Source organism: Pristiophorus japonicus, unplaced genomic scaffold (assembly GCF_044704955.1).
Source record: "Pristiophorus japonicus isolate sPriJap1 unplaced genomic scaffold, sPriJap1.hap1 HAP1_SCAFFOLD_66, whole genome shotgun sequence".
In the NCBI taxonomy this organism is placed as follows: domain Eukaryota; kingdom Metazoa; phylum Chordata; class Chondrichthyes; family Pristiophoridae; genus Pristiophorus; species Pristiophorus japonicus.
Genome location: NW_027254572.1, coordinates 2,697,190 through 2,713,819, shown reverse-complemented (window position 1 = coordinate 2,713,819; position 16,630 = coordinate 2,697,190). Strand labels below are relative to the sequence as shown.

Here is a 16,630-nt window from a genome sequence, read left to right as displayed (position 1 = left end):
AGACAGACCTTGGAGCAAAGGGATATGGATGGAGTCGGCAAAACTAGAGGCATCTGATTCAGTAGAGTCGCGGGGCGTGGAAATTCGGGAGTTTAATGACTTTGAAAGGAACATTTTTGTTTTGTGACTTTTTGTTCAGAGAAATGTTTGTGAAAGGAATTTTTTGCAGAAAGGGATGCAGCATTTAACCTTCTGCCCTAACACTTGAGTCTGGGTATCAGGATTACATTTCGTTTCAATGTTATTCTTCCAGAATTAATATTTCATTTGCTGTTTGACAATAACCAGACCCTTGCTCCAAGGTCTTTCTCACTCTTTCCCCGGTATCAGGCAGAGATCTGCCTGCTGCCCTGATTTATTTCATGTGAAAGGACACAAAAGTTCAAAATCAACCTGCAGGTGGCCACACACAGCACTGAATAGTAATGATTGCCATGTGGTCTAAGATGAGTTGCGTTGGTCACTATAGATATTGTTCGAATCCTATTTCAGACATTTTTTATATTGAATCATTGGGCAGAACCCATTTGCTTTGTCACCACCAACACCTTAAAAGTGCGATTCAGCAGTCTACCTGCTCGCTTAACATTTCCGTCTGACCTGGTGCTCAAATTTGTTCATTCTTTTGTAGAACGACAATTATTTATTTTGCCCTGAGCATGTGAGGAACTTTTCTCGCGATCTCATTGGGTTGAATTTTGTTAATCTGGTACTGAAAGTGGAGATGTTTCCGCAGTGTAACGGTTAACACCTTCTAGTTTTTTGAGTTCATGCTCATCTTTCTCCTTCAGTGCATATGGTACGGAACGGGGCTTGTAGTAAACCAATCTAGCGTCCTTCTGTACCCTGACACTCGCCTTGAAACCTTGGATCGGACTGTCCGTTTCGCAGAACACCTTTGGATACTTCTTGATAATCTCATCCGTTGATGAAAATCTCGCTTCCACACAGAAAATCTGAGTACAATCTAGCTTCAGTGAGCTTAATCAATTTCAGCCTTGTAAGGCAGACTTGTCTCTTTTCACTACTATTAGAGGCAAGTTCTGAAATTGATTTTTATATTTCACCGATCGGTACAGTGATATGACCAACCACAGGAATTTACTCTCCCGAGTAGCCTCGCAGCTCTAACTTGGGATTCTCCAGTTAGAAATCACGCAACTTGTCGCGGTACAGTGACTCCGGTATTACACTCACGGATGCAGCCGTGTCAATTTCCATTGGGATCTTGAATCCAGCAACATCGATGTGGATTTTGATTCTTTCCGAATCACTGTCCGTTAAAATCGTGCTCCTGATGAGGTGTAACTCTAACATCTCATCGTCCTGTTGTTGGTCATCCATACTATGTCGTCTCTTGGGATTTCTACTCATAGCTTTGAACGCTGGACTCATAGCTTTAACAACAGGTTTTTCCCTTCCATCGGCATGCCTTCGCAAGATGCCCAGTCTTTCTGTCGAAGAAACACTCTGCCTTCACGTGTGGACAACTTTGAGCAATGTGTTGTCCCAGGCACCTACAGCATGACTTCGACGCTCTGGTAGAATTTCCAGTTTCTGAGGCTTTGGGCTCCCTTATTATACCTTCAAATGCTCTGATAATGACTCCACGAGACAATGTGTCGTTCTTTAACTGTAGTGACCTGAGTCCTTTAGTGATAACCTTTATTGGTGGCCTGACTTTTATACTAGGCCAGGCACACCTGTGCAGGTGAGCAACAAGTCTCAACCCCCCGCAGTGCCCTCTGGTGCACACCTTGTAATAGTACAAGCAATAACCATGAAGGACACATGACAGGTGTCACTGTGGAACCGTTTCTCTCACTCAAAGTTAGACGCACTACCGTGGGCGCCACGAGGTCTCGGTAGGTAGCCATTGACATTCAGGTTCATATATAAATATATATAAATATATTAACATGTATCGTAACTGTTCCCTGGTGGTCGAGGGGTTAAGACCCGGTGCACTAACCTGTTTTGACATGTATCGTAGCTGTTCCCTGGTGGTCGAGGGGATAAGACCCGGCGCACTAACCTGCTTTCAATCCTCGATCAATTCATCGCATAAAAATAATTGAGGTCTGTGAGACGATTAATAATTGCTGTAATCACCATGAATGCCAATATTTCTGTGATAGACCGAACTTACACACTATCTGGCTTCTCCTGCACTTTGCCGGGCACGTGTTTGTGGTTTAATTTTGTAAACTGGGTGAGTTCGCTGATCGCGGGGAGAAGGTAGGAGCCTCTGTGGCCCCACTGTGAGGATGTGGAAGTGAACACGGTGGCTGGGTGATCCGTGACATTTCTGTAAAGGGCAGCGGAGGAGAAGGATTGAGAACTTTCAGTGTGGGACAGAAGTTGTTTAAGGTGAGCCAACACATTCCCGATCAGCACAGAGCGAGCTCACTGGTCAGCTCCTCGCTGTGGGGGCTGTTGTAGAAGAGGTTTCTGCAGTGTAGTGGTTATCACGTTTGCTTTACACGTGAAAGGTCCCTGGTTCAATCCCAGGCAGAAACATTATCTTTAAAGTTGCTGTGGATGAACAATCGGAGGCGAGATCAATCTTCTTGCAAATGCTGCCTGACCTGCTGAGATTTCCACCATTTGCTGTTTTTATTTGCTATTTATTTTCCTGGCAAAAGGGCTCCCTTATTCATTAATTGCTCTTTATGTCATCAATAAAGAGATAACTTTGAGTGAGAGAAAACGGATCCACCGGGGACCTTTTGCGTGTGAGGCCAACGTGATATCCGCTACACTGCAGCCCATCAAAGGGCGAGAAACCACTGAATATAAAGGATGAGCTCACAAATATCAGGTGCAGTGCAGACTGGTCAATGTCAAACCCTCCTTTCTGATTCAGCAGTGGCATGAACGGGAGTCAGACGCCATAAGATTTAATTAAAGACACAAATACAAGTAACACTTGCAAATCTTTTCAGTGTAAAATTATTTCACTTTATTTGAAATGCTACTGCGTTGAATCTGAAAATACATATTGTGGGATTTTATCCTCACTAATGATTGTATTTTGTGTGCACGGTAGGAATAATCGGTGCAGATAAATTTGATAAAAGTTGCCCCAGATTCCTGCTGTCATCAGCAATGAACACTTTGAATCAGAAAGCTAAAATACAGTGAGTAAAATGGGTTAACATGCATACGAACATAAGAACATAAGAAATAGGAGCAGGAATGGGCCGTACGGCCTCTCGATCCTGCTCCTCCATTTAATACGATCATTGCTGATCTGATCATGGACTCAGGTTCACTTCCCTGCCCGCTCCCCAAAGCACAGGCCAAGTGATTGAAGTATGGAGTGTCCCTGAGTTAGCATTTGTTTGAATGTGCAAAAGAAGGTGAGGGATTAATTAATGATGCTTTCCTGTGAAAGCTAGAGAAAAGTTTTCGAACAAACCATCCGGTGACTGTCAGGTGAGCGCTGTTTGTGAAAACTGGTGGGAATGGGCGGGGATTTTAAAGCGCCTTGTATTGCAGAACCTTCATATAGACGAACATCCCTTAACTACTGTGTAGACCTTGTGGTGCAACGGTAGTGCGTCTGACTTTAGATCAAAGCGTTGCGTATTCAAATCATGTCGAGGTCAATGTTCTTTTAGCAATTGCTGTTTCACAATAACAGACCCTTGCTGCAATGTCTGTCTCACTGGTTCGTAATGGTAAGGTTGGGGAGAGCATCAAACAAGAAAGAAGCGATGTGTGCAGTGGTGGGACAGCAGTTATCATGGGTGACTTTAATCTACATCGTGATTGGGCTAACCACATGGTAGTGATGTGGTGGAGGAGGATTTAATGGAGTGTATTATGGATGGTTTTCTCAACCCAGAAGAGAGCTGGCCATCCTTGATTGGGTGATGTGTAATGAGAATGGACTAATTAGCAATCTTGTTGTGCGAGGCCCCTTGGGGACGAGTAACACAATATGGTAGAATTCTTCATTAAGATGGAGAGTGTCACAGTTCATTCAGAAACTTGGGTCCTGAACTTCAGGAAAGGTAACTTTGACGGTATGAGGTGTGAATTGGCTAGAATAGACTGGCCAAGGATACTTAAAGGGTTGACGGTGGATAGGCAATGGCAAACATTTAAAGATCACATGGGTGACTTCAGCAATTGCACATCCCTGTCTGGAGTAAAAATAGAACGGAGAACGTTGCTCAACCGTGGCTAACAAGGGAAATTAAAGATAGTGCTAAAAGCAAGGAAGAGGCAGATAAATTGGCCTGAAAAAGCAACAAACCTGAGGACTGGGAGAAATTTAGAATTCAACAGAGGAGGACTAAGGGTTTCATACGGAGTGGGAAAATGGATTTTGAGAGGAAGCTTGCTTGGAACATAAAAACTGACTGTAAAAGCTACTTTAAATATGTGAAGAGAAAAAGATTAGTGAAGACAACTGTCGGTCCCTTGCAGTCGGATTGAGGTGAATTTATAATGGGGAACAAAGTAATGGCAGACCAATTGAACAAATACATCAGTTCCGTCTTCACGAAGGAAGGCACGAATAACCTTCCAAAAGTACTAGGGGACCGAGGGTCGAGTGAGAAGGAGGAACTGAAGGATATCCTTATGAGGTGGGTATTGATGGGATTGAAGGATGATAAATCCCCGGGGCCTGATAGTCTGCATCTAAGAGTACTTAAGGAAGTAGCCCTAGAAATAGTGGATGCATTGGTGATCATTTTCCAACAGGCTATTGACTCGGGATCAGTTCCTATCGACTAGAGGGTAGTTAATGTAAAACCACTTTTTAAGAAGGGAGGGAGAGAGAAAGCGCGTAATTATACACTCGTTAGCCTGAATGTTGGAATCAATTATTAAGGATGAAATAGCACCGCATTTGGAAAGCAGTGACAGGATCGGTCCAAGTCAGCATGGATTTATGAAAGGTAAATCATGCTTGACAAATCTTCTGGAATTTTTGAGGATGTAACTTGTAGAGTGGACAAGGGAGAACCAGTGGATGTGGTATATTTGGACTTGCAAAAGGTTGTTGACAAGGGTCCACACAAGAGATTGCTGTGCAAAATCAAAGCACATGGTATTGGGGGTAATATGCTGACGTGGATAGAGAACAGGTACGCAGACATGAAGCAGAGAGTTGGGATAAAAGGGTCCTTTTCAGAATGGCAGGCAGTGACTAGTGGAGTGCCTCAGGGCTCCGTGCTAGGACCCCAGCTCTTTACAATATACATCAATGTTTTGGATGAAGGAATTGAGTGTAATATCTCCATGTTTGCAGATGACATCAACTGGGTGGCGGTGTGAGCTGTGAGGGGGACGCTAAGGGACGGCAGGGTGACTTAAACAGGTTAGGTGAGTGGACAAATTCATGGCAGATGCAGTAAAATGTGGATAAATGTGAGGTTATCCACTTTGAGGGCAGAAACGTGAAGACAGAATATTATCTGAATGGTGGCAGATTAGGAAAAGGGGAGGTGCAACGAGACCTGGGTGTCATGGTTCATCAGTCACTGAAAGTTGGCATACAGTTACAGTAGACAGGAAAAAGGTAAATCGTATGTTGGCCTTCATAGCTTGGTGATTTGAGTATAGGAGCAGGGAGTTCTAATTGCAGTTGTGCAGGGCCTTGGTGAGGCCTCAACAGGAATATTGTTTTCAATTTTGTTCTCCTAATCTGATGAAGGACGTTCTTGCTTTTGAGGGAGTGCAGCAAAGGTTCACCAGACTGATTCCCGGGATGGCTGGACTGACATATGAGGAGAGACTGGATCAACTGCTCCTTTATACATTGGAGTTTAGAAGGATGAGAGGGGATCTCGTCGAAACATACAATAGTCTGATGGGACTGGTCAGGTTAGATGCGGGGAGATTGTTCCCGATGTTGGGGAAGTTGGAGCATGCTCGAGGGTCTAGATGGCCCAATACTTTTCCTAATTATTTTATTCTTATGTTCTTATAGCAATTCTGGAAGAATAACATTGAAACTAAATATGACCTGACACCCAGAAAGAAGTGTTAAGGTAGAAGGTTAAATGTTGCATCCCTTTCTGCAAAAAATTCCTTTCACAAACATTTCTCTGACCGAAACGGCACAAAGCAAAAATGTTCCTTTCAAAGTCATTAAACTCCCGAATTTCCGTGCCCCGCGAATCTCCTGAATCAGATGCCTCTAGTTTTGCCGACTCAATCCATGTCCCTTTGCAATGTTCTGCTTCCACCCACACTATGAAATGCGCCACTAACTTATCGAATCATGGAATGGTTACAGCACGGAAGGCCATTCGGCCCATCGAGCCCGTGCCGACTCTCAGCGAGTCCCACTCCCCCGCCCTTCCCCCATCGCACTGCAATTGTTTTTCCATCAGACTCTTTTCCAAAGATAAGATTGAGTCTGTCTCCACCGCCCTTTCAAGCCGTGCATCCCAGATCCTAACCACTCGCTTCTGTTCCTATGAGTAAAGTCTGGGAAACACGAGATCAATTCCTGCCACACTCACAGCCTTCCAAAAGATCGCACAATCATTCTACTCTCGTAAAACCAGCTCCTGAAGTATCGGCCAGCTGTGTAGGTTAAGGCTCTGGTTATGTTCCTAGCACCATGTCAATAGCAGTGTTTCTGTAGTGTAGTGGTTATCACGTTCGCCTAACACGCGAAAGGTCCCCGGTTCGAAACCGGGTGGAAACATTTTCGACATTGTTCAATTAAATATTAGAAAAAATGGAATAATTGACATGAATGGTTCACTATTAACAAAGTTGGTGTTTGTTTCTGCTGATGTTAATAACCCTTCAACTAGGCTGGAGTTTAATATTTTGATATTTAAAATAAAAGTGGTGATATTTGATGTCTCCAAGATTAGAGGGACTAATTGATGTCCTGTTTCTGACTGCTCCATATTTGATCGGGGCGGAGGAGCGGTGTGAGATCGGGGCTCAGGAGAGGCGAGGTGCCAGGGACAGCACGGGCCAGCCCACACTGCGATCTATGGATAGTCGGCACATGTGTACACACTAGGTCCATGCAGCAGAGCTTGGTCTGTGGTCGCCTTGGGTAACCCCTACCTCTGGACCAAGACCTAGCTCTGTCAAGACCGTGTGGTGGCAGGTGTGCAACGGTCACCCCACGTTAAAACAATCCACCCACAGGCATCTTCCACCTTTCAGGATGTAGTTCGGGACCTAGATTGTCAGGTCCCTCATCGAAACACCTGTGAACTCATCCCTTTTTAGTGTGGAAACAAATCATCCTCGATCCGAGGGACTGCCTAATACTATACTATTAACAAAATGCAGTGTCTCACAGCCCTGTTACATTGGCTGGTTTCTCTGTACAGTTCTGTACACACTCAAACTCTACACAGTATCTCTCACTCCGTCCCGTTTCCAGCCCTGACGGTGCAGAAAGACCCTCTCAAAATTGCACGTTCCGGCTGCTTTCAGTTGAGTTGTGAGAGATTATTAAAGGATCCTGCATCTCCGCCGCGCTTCACAACAGCAGATCGAAGCCACAAACAACCCATCTACTAATCGCTCGTCCACAGCTCCACAGTGAGTGAGGCCGGGACTGTCATGTATGCAACCAGCATTGTAACCCATGTATAATCTTACCTAAGTTGTACACTGTGAGAACAATGACCACTTGGTGGTGAACTTGTTCGAGACATTCCTAACCTGGACCTTCAGGTATAAAAGGGGAAGCTCCACCCACTTTTATCACTTAAGTGCTAAGAAATAAAAGACAGGTCACAGACTGACCTTCTCTGAAGCATGGGCCTCGTGGGCATTTACACCGAATAGTAAGGACGTATCAATGGTGACGAGAAACTGGGATTTAAACCACACGAGCATGGCCACGAGCAGAACGACAAGAGGTTCTGTGTTAAGCAATGGTTGGGACAGAGATTCAACATTGTTAAAGCATCACACAGTTCTCCAGGCAGCCAAGGGCAGTCAGGCATGCCCCAATATGTAGCCAAACCCAGAGGGGGAGTTGGACAGAGACAATGGCAAGCTGAATAGCGATTCACGTCATTGCAAGGGACAATGCGGCCAGTAATGGGGCCATCAACACCTGTTAATGGTGCACTCAAGGACAATCACGGGGCAGTCAGTGACGATCGACTGGCAAGAGACCTTTTGTTTCCAACAGCAGCTCATGTTGGAGGCATGGAGGCACACACTCAGCCAGAGTGTGCAGAGATGAGCAAAATACATGCAGAAATTGCAGAAATGAACACTGGGGAAAATCGCAGGAAGCTGAAGTTCAGCGAGTTCATGTGGAGCACGTATAAAGTTCATACACCAGGACGCCACCGATAATGATGAAAGTGCTCCTCAATGGCATCCCAGTATCAGTGGAGCGAGACACGTGGGCCAGCCAGTCCCTGATGGGTATCAAATAGTTCGAAAAGTTGTGGGCGTCCAAGGCCAGGAGGCCAAAATTATTGCCGATTGACGCACAGCTACGAACGTACACAAAGGAGATCATTCTGGTGCTAGGCAGCGCCACAGTAGTCGTGACCCACAAGTTCGCTTGCTGTCATGAACTGGAAATGGGGCGATGTCAATGCAATTTCCTCTGTGGAGCGAGTATCATGCTCACAGATCCTGAACAAATTTGACTCATTATTTCAACCCGGCATTAGCACTTTCATGGGGGCCAAGGTAGTGATTCACATGAACCCGGACGCCATGCCAGTACACCACAAGGTCAGGGCAGAGCCGTGCGTGATGCGGGAAACGATAGAAGGCGAATTGGACCGCCTGCTAAGGGAAGGCATCATCTCGCCAGACGAATTCAGTGACTGGGCGAGCCCGATTGTGCCGGTGCTCAAGGCGGATAGGTTGGTCAGGATATGTGGTGATTACAAGGCCACCATCAATCGGGTGTTATTCCAAGACCAGTACCCGCTACTGAGAGCGGAGGACCTCTTTGCGATGCTATCCGGTGGCAAACTTTTTTCAAAATTAGACCTGAACTCAGCTTACATGACCCAGGAGCTGGCGAGTGAGTCGAAAAAGCTGACCACCATCACGACACACAAGGGGTTGTTTGAGTACAACAGATGTCCGTTCGGGATTCTCCGGTTGCCGCGATCTTACAATGAAATATGGAAAGCCTCCTCAAGTCGATTCGAGGGACGGTGGTTTTTCAAGACGACATCCTCATCACGGGTTACGATACTGAAGAACTTCCTCCACAACCTGGAGGAGATGCTACGCAGACTGGAACGGAAAGGGCTGCGACTGAAAAAGGCGAAGTGCGTCTTCATAGCTCCAGATGTAGAATTCCTGGGGAAGAGGGTAGCAGCAGACGGGATCAGCCCTACTGCCTCCAAAACGGAAGCGATCCGCAGAGCACCCAGACCCCGTAACACGACGGAGCTGCATTCGTTCCTGGGGCTCCTGAACTATTTTGGTAACTTTCTTCCCAAATTGAGCAAGCTGCTAAAGCCGCTACATGTGCTCCTACGCAAAGGTCACGAATGTGTCTGGGGGGACAGCCAGAAAAGGACTTTTAATAGAGCTCACAATTTGTTATGTTCCAACACTCTGTTAACGCTATATGACCCATGTAAGAAACTTGTGTTAACGTGCGATGCGTCGTCCGATTGTGTCGGGTGTGTGTTGCAGCATGTCAAAGCCAAGTGTCAGTTACAGCCGGTAGCTTAGACCTCCAGAAGTCTGTCCCAGGCAGAAAGGGGCTACGGGATGGTAGAAAAGGAGGCGCTCGCATGTGTATATGCAGTAAAGAAAAAGCACCAATACCTGTTTGGCAGGAAATTTGAGCTGGAGACAGATCACAAACCCCTAACGTCCCTTTTGGCAGACAACAAGGCCATAAATGCAAATGCATCGGCCCGCAGGCAGAGGTGGGCACTCACTTTACCCGCCTATGACCACGCAATTCGGCACAGACCGGGCACCGAAAACTGCGCCGATGCACTCAGCAGGCTCCCACTCGCCACCACTGAGGGGGCTACCGAGCATGGTGCTGAGATGGTCATGGCTGTTGAAGCTTTCGGAAGTGAAGGCTCACCCGTGACAGCCCGTCAGATTAACGTCTGGACAAATAGAGACCCGCTATTCTCTCCAGTCAAGAAATGTGTCCTGAATGGGGACTGGGCAGCCACGTACAGGGCATGTCGTGAGGAAGTTAAACTATTTCACAGGCGCAGGGATGAACTCTCGATTCAGGCCGATTGCCTACTGTGGGAAAACCGCGTAGAAACCAGATGGGCAGAGAGGTGTTCATCAGAGAAGTCCACAATGAGCATCCGGGCATTGTCATGAGGAAGGCAATTGCCAAGTCACACATTTGGTGTACAGGGAAAGACGCTGATCTGGAACTTTGCGTTCGCAGGTGCAACACGTTTGCCCAGCTGGGTACTGCGCCCAGGGAAGCCCCCACTAGCCCATGGTCCTGGCCCACCAAGCCTTGGGCACGCATCATTGAGGACTACGCAGGTCCTTTAAAAAATGTTTTTTTGGTTGTAGTAGACGCCTGCTCCATAAGAAACATAAGAAACATAAGAATTAGGAACAGGAGTAGACCATCTACCCCCTCGAGCCTGCTCCGCCATTCAACAAGATCATGGCTGATCTGGCCGTGGACTCAGCTCCACTTACCCACCCGCACCCCGTAACCCTTATTTTCCTCAGTGCTTTAACATCTATCTATCTGTGACTTGAATACATTCAATGATCTCGCCTCAACTGCTTCCTTGGGCAGATAATCCCACAGATTCACAAACCTCTGGGAGAAGAAATTGCTTCTCAACTCGGTTTTAAATTGTCTCCCCCGTATTTTGAGGCTGTGCCCCCTAGTTCTAGTCTCCCCTACCAGTGGAAACAACATCCCTGCCTATATCTTGTCTATCCCTTTCATTATTTTAAATGTTTCTATGAGATCACCCCTCATCCTTCTGAACTCCACCGAGTAAAGACCCAGTCTCCTCAATCTATCATCATAAGGTAACCCCCTCATCTGCGGAATCAGCCGAGTGAATCGTCTCTGTATCCCCTCCAAAGCCAGTATATCCTTTCGTAAGTAAGGTGACCAAAATTGCACGCAGTACTCCAGGTGCGACCTCACCAATACAGTATACAGTTGCAGCAGGACCTCCCTGCTTTTGTACTCCATCCCTCTCGCAATGAAGGCGAACATTCCATTCACCTTCCTGATTACCTGCTGCACCTGCAGACTAACTTTTGGGGATTCATGCACAAGGACCGCCAGGTCCCTCTGCACCGCAGCATGTTGTAATTTCTCTCTATTCAAATAATATTCCCTTTTACTGTTTTTTTTCCCAAGGTGGATGACCTCACACTTTCCGACATTGTATTTCATCTGCCAAACCTTAGCCCATTCGCTGAACCTATACAAATCTATTTGCAGCCTCTCTGTGTCCTCTACACAACCCGCTTTCCCACTAATCTTTGTGTCATCTGCAAATTCTTTTACACTACACTCTGTCCCATCTTCCAGGTCATCTATATATATTGCAAACAGATGTGGTCCCAGCACCGATCCCTGTGGCACACCACTAACCACGGATTTCCAAACTGAAAAGCACCCATTTATCCCGACACTCTGCTTTCTGTTCGCCAGCCAAATCTCTATCCATGCTAATACATATCCTCTGACTCCGCGTACCTCTATCTTCGGAAGTAACCTTTTGTGTGGTACCTTATCGAATGCCTTTTGGAAATCTAAATACACCACATCCACCTCTATCCACCATTCTCGTTATATCCTCAAAGAACTCCACTATATTAGTTAAACATGATTTCCCCTTCATGAATCCATGCTGTGTCTGCTTGATTGCACGAAGCCTATCTCGATGTCCCGCTATTTCTTCCTTAATGATAGTTTCAAACATTTTCCCACCTACAGATGTTAAACTAACCGGCCTATTGTTATCCTGCATTTTGTCTGCCCGCTTTTGTAAACAGAGGCGTTACATTAGCTGCTTTCCAATCCGCTGGTACCTCCCCAGAGTCCAGAGAATTTTGGAAGATTATAACGAATGCATCTGCTATAACTTCCACCACCTCTTTTAATACCCTGGGATGCATTTCCTCAGGACCAGGGAACTTGTCTACCTTGAGTCCCATTAGCCTGTCCAGCACTACCCGCCTAGTGATAGTGATTGTCCCAAGGTCCTCCCTTCCCACATTCCTGTGACCAGCAATTTCTGGCATAGTTTTTGTGTCTTCCACTGTGAAGACAGAAGCAAAATAATTGTTTAAGATCTCAGCCATTTCCACATTTCCCATTATTAAATCCCCCTTCTCATCTTCTGAGGGACCAACATTTACTTTAGTCACTCTTTGCCGTTTTATATATCGGTACAAGCTTTTACGTTCTGTTTTTATGTTTTGCGCAATTTTAATTTCGTAATCTATCTTTCCTTTCCTTATTGCTTTCTTAGGCATTGTTTGCTGTCGTTTAAAATTTTCCCAATCTTCTAGTTTCCCACTAACCTTGGCCACCTTATACGCATTGGTTTTTAATTTGATACTCTACTTTATTTCCTTGGTTATCCACAGCAAGTTATCCCTTCTCTTACTGCCCTTCTTTTTCACTGGAATATATTTTTGTTGTGCACTATGAAAGAGCTCCTTAAAAGTCCTCTGCTGTACCTCAATTGTGCCACCGTTTATTCTGTGTTCCCAGTCTACTTTAACCAACTCTGCCCTCATCCCACTGTAATCCCCTTTGTTTAAGCATTGTATGCTCGTTTGAGACACTACTTCATCACCCTCAATCTATATTACAAATTCAACCATACTGTGATCACTCCTTCTGAGAGGATCTTTTACTAGGAGATCGTTCATTATTCCTGTCTCATTGCACAGGACCAGATCTAAGATAGCTTGCTCCCTTGTAGGTTCTGTAACATATTGTTCTCAGAAACAATCCTGTGTGCATTCTATGAATTCCTCCTCCAGGCTACCCCGTGCGATTTGATTTGACCAATCAATATGTAGGTTAAAATCCACCATGATTACTGCCGTTCCTTTTTCACATGCCTCCATTAATCCCTTGATTATTGCCCACCCCACCGTCAAGTTATTATTTGGGCGCCTATAAACTACGCCCACCAGTGACTTTTTCCCCTTACTATCTCTAATCTCCACCCACAATGATTCAACATTTTGTTCATTAGAGCCAATATCATCTCTCACAACTGCCCTGATGTCATCCTTTATTAACAGAGCTACGCCACCTCCTTTCCCTTCTTGTCTATCTTTCCGAATTGTCAGCTACCCCTGTATGTTTAATTCCCAGTCTTCGCCACCCTGCAACCACGTTTCTGTAATGGCCACCATATCATACCCATTTGTCATGATTTGTGCCGTCAACTCATTTACTTTATTTTGAATGCTGCGTGCGTTTAGGTAAAGTATTTAATACGAGTTTTTAATCTATGATTTTTAGTTTTGACCCCTCTTGCAGCCCCTTTATATTCATACATTTTGTCCCTTCCTATTACCTTGTGGTTTACACTTACCCCAGTGCTACTCTGCTCTGTTGCCTCCTGCCTTTTGCATTCTTTCTTGGGGTCCTTTTTATCTGCGCTCTCACCCACTATAACTAGCTCAGAGCCCTCTCCGGCGTTCTGAATACTCCTCGCATTGAGGCACCGAGCTTTCAGGCTTGCCTTTTTATTACACTTTGACCCTTTAGAATATTGATGTACAGAGGCCATTTTTGGTTTTTGCCTTGGGTTTCTCTGCCCTCCACTTTTACTCATCTCCTTACTGTCTTTTGTATCTGTCTCCATTTTGTTTCCCTCTGTCTCCCTGCATTGGTTCCCATCCCCCTGCCATATTAGTTTAACTCCTCCCCAACAGCACTCGCAAACACTCCCCCCTAAGGACTTTGGTTCAGGACCTGCCTAGGTACAGACCGTCTGGATTGTACTGGTCCGACCTCCCCCAGAACCGGTTCCAAGGCCCCAGGAATTTGAATCCCTCTCTGCTGCACCACTGCTCAAGCCACGGATTCATCTGAGCTGTCCGGCGATTCCGACTCTGACTAGCACGTGGCATTGGTAGCAATCCCGAGATTACTACTTTTGAGGTCCTACTTTTTAATTCAGCATCTAGCTCCTTAAATTCATCTCGTAGGACCTCATCCCTTTTTTTACCTAAATCTTTCGTACCAATGTGCACCACGACAACTGGCTGATCTCCCTCCCTTTTCAGAATGTCCTGCACCCGCTCCGAGACATCCTTGACCCTTGCACCAGGGAGGCAACATACCAACCTGGAGTCTCGGTTGCGGCCGAAGAAACGCCAATCTATTCCCCTTTAAATCGAATCCCCTATCACTGTCGCTGTCCCACTCTTTTTCCTGCCCTTCTGTGCAGCAGAGCCAGCCACGGTGCCATGAACTTGGCTGCTGCTGCACTCCCCTGATGAGTCATCCCCCTCACCATACTCAATGTGAGGCCACCGTGATATCCGCGACACTGCAGCCCATCAAAGGGCGAGAAACCACTGAATATAAAGGATGAGCTCACAAATATCAGGGCCAGTGCAGACTGTTCAATGTCAAATCCTCCTTTCTTATTCAGCAGTGGCATGAATGGGAGTCAGACTCCACAAAAGTTGATTAAAGTCAAAAATACAAGCAACACTTGCAAATCTTTTCAGTGTAAAATTCTTTCACTTTATTTGAAATGCTACAGCGTTGAATCTGAAAATACGCATGTTGGGATTTTATCTTCACTACTGATTGTATGTTGTGTGCACGATAGGAATAACCGGTGCTGTTAAATTTGATAAAATTTGCCCCAGATTCGTGGTGTCATCGGCAATGAGGATTTTGAACCAGAAAGCTATAATACAGTGAGTAAAATGGGATATGGTTTTCGAGTTAAGATGCAAAGCACAGGACAAATGATTGAAGTATGGACTGTTCCTGAGTTAGCATTTGTTTGATTGTGCAAAACTAGCTCACTGTGTAGGTCTCATGGTGCAATGGTAGCGTGTCTGAATACAGATCCGAAGGTTGCATGTTCAAATCACGTAGTGGTCACTGTTCTTTCGGACATTGTTCTTCCAGAATTAATATTTCCTTTGCTGTTTGGCAATAACCAGACCCTTGCTCCAAGGACTGTCTCATTGTTTCCAAGGTGTCAGGCAGAGATTTTTTTTTTATTTAAAAAAATACTTTCTCCAAACCAGGTTACCTGATGGTCTAGTGGTTAGGATTTAGTGCTTTCACCGCCACGGCACGGGTTCAATTCCCGGTCAGGGAAATGGTACTTTTAATTCAAGACCTTATAAAAAAATTGTTCATCTATTTTGCACATCTTTATGCATCTCCTGTGTAAAAAAAAAAGAAGCATTGATTTAAACATCGTTAATTAATACATAAAATTCTATTGTCATAAGATATATTTTGCTCTGAGCATATGAGGAACTTTTCTCCCGATCCCATTGGGTTTAATTCTGGTAATCTGGTGCTGAAAGTGGAGATGTTTCCGCAGTGTACCGCAAATCATAGACACCACCAGAGGCAGTCTCTCGGGATCAAGGAGGACTGGCTTCCATCCCAAAGTGAGTCCTTTGATGGCTGAACATTCCGATACGAGAGCCACAGACCCTGTTACAGGTGGGACAGACATACATCGAGGGAAGGGGTCGGTGGGACTGGTTTGCCGCGTTCTCCTTCCGCTGCCTGCGATTGGTCTCTTCATGCTCCTTGCGTCTAGAGTTAAAGAGCTCAACGCCCTCCCAGAAGGACTTTCTCCACATCGGGCGGTCTGCGGCCAGGGTCTCCCAGGTGTCAATGGTGATGTCGCACTTTGCCATGGAGGCTTTGAGGGTGTCCTTATAACGTTTCCCCTGTCCTCCTTTGGCTCGTTTACCCTGAAAGGAGCTCCGCATAAAGACGTAAACATAAACACGTAAGGATGAGGCCGGAGTTGGCCATTCGGCCCCTCGAGCCTGGTCCACCATTCAAGAAGATCCTGGCAGTTCTTCAACAGCAAATTGAAACATCTGGGGCGGAGCCAACAGGCACCTGGCTGCAATGAGTGATAAAAACCTGCTTTGAATGGAAGCCAGGCTAGCTCAGTCGGTAGAGTATGAGACTCTGAATCTCAGGGTCGTGGGTTCGGGACCCACGTTGGGCGATTTCTTTTCATTTAATGTTGCTTTAATGGAAAACCTCTGACCGAAACGGCACAAAACAAAAATTTTGCTTTCAAAGTCATTGAACTCCGAAATTTCCACGCCCCGCGAATCTCCTAAATCAGATGCCTCTAGTTTTGGCGACTCAATCCATGTCACTTTGCAATGTTGTGCTCCCAGCCACACTATAAAATGTGCCACTAACTGATCGAATCATGGAATGGTTACAGCACGGAAGACCATTCGGCCCATCGAGCCCATGCCGACCCTCAGCGAGTCCCACTCCCCGCCCTTTCCCCATAGCCCTGCAATTGTTTTTCCTTCAGACACTTATCCAACTCCCGTCTGAAAGATAAGATTGAGTTTGCCTCCACCGCCCTTTCAAGCCGTGCATTCCAGATCCTCACCACTCGCTGCTAAATGGCCATCTCCTGTTCCTATGTATGAAGTCTGGGAAACACGAGATCAATTCCTGCCACACTCACAGCCTTCC

The 16,630-nt window shown here is 45.8% G+C and overlaps 3 non-coding genes across 3 annotated transcripts; all 3 read left to right on the top strand.

Moving 5' to 3' along the window:
- Positions 1-2,447: 2,447 nt before the first annotated feature.
- Positions 2,448-2,520, top strand: trnav-uac (transfer RNA valine (anticodon UAC)). The gene has a single exon. It is a non-coding gene; the product is annotated as a tRNA-Val (tRNA).
- A 4,080-nt stretch (positions 2,521-6,600) lies between these two features.
- On the top strand, positions 6,601-6,673 carry trnav-aac (transfer RNA valine (anticodon AAC)). The gene has a single exon. It is a non-coding gene; the product is annotated as a tRNA-Val (tRNA).
- Positions 6,674-16,066: 9,393 nt separating this feature from the next.
- Positions 16,067-16,139, top strand: trnaq-cug (transfer RNA glutamine (anticodon CUG)). Its single transcript has one exon. It is a non-coding gene; the product is annotated as a tRNA-Gln (tRNA).
- Positions 16,140-16,630: the final 491 nt, after the last annotated feature.